At 69.3% G+C, this 241-nt stretch overlaps 1 protein-coding gene across 1 annotated transcript in view; it reads left to right on the plus strand.

The window, feature by feature from the left end:
* Positions 1 to 241, plus strand: part of TAL1 (TAL bHLH transcription factor 1, erythroid differentiation factor) — a gene marked incomplete at its 5' end in the record, with an annotated part of 5,275 nt that overhangs the window by 637 nt on the left and 4,397 nt on the right. The window lies entirely within an intron of this gene.

Raw genomic sequence — 241 nt, forward strand, 5'->3', positions numbered from 1 at the left:
TCCACACCGCGCTGCAGCCTGCCGTGGGGAATATCCCGTGTCTGGTCTTGCGGCAGAGCCTGGGAGGGTGACAGCCCGGTGTCCGAGCAGAGATCCTACGTGCCGCGATCCCTGTTGGACTGGCAGGATGATATTCCCAGAAAGGAAGGCAGAGCAGGGTCCCGCTGCCTGCTCCCGGGCAGCCGGCGTGGGCTGCGGGGCTGCGTGCAGGCGGCGGGGCTGCCCACGCAAAGGGGGGGGG

The sequence above is a fragment of the Antrostomus carolinensis genome, unplaced genomic scaffold (genome assembly GCF_000700745.2).
Source record: "Antrostomus carolinensis isolate BGI_N321 unplaced genomic scaffold, ASM70074v2 scaffold31971, whole genome shotgun sequence".
Classification (NCBI taxonomy): Eukaryota; Metazoa; Chordata; class Aves; order Caprimulgiformes; family Caprimulgidae; genus Antrostomus; species Antrostomus carolinensis.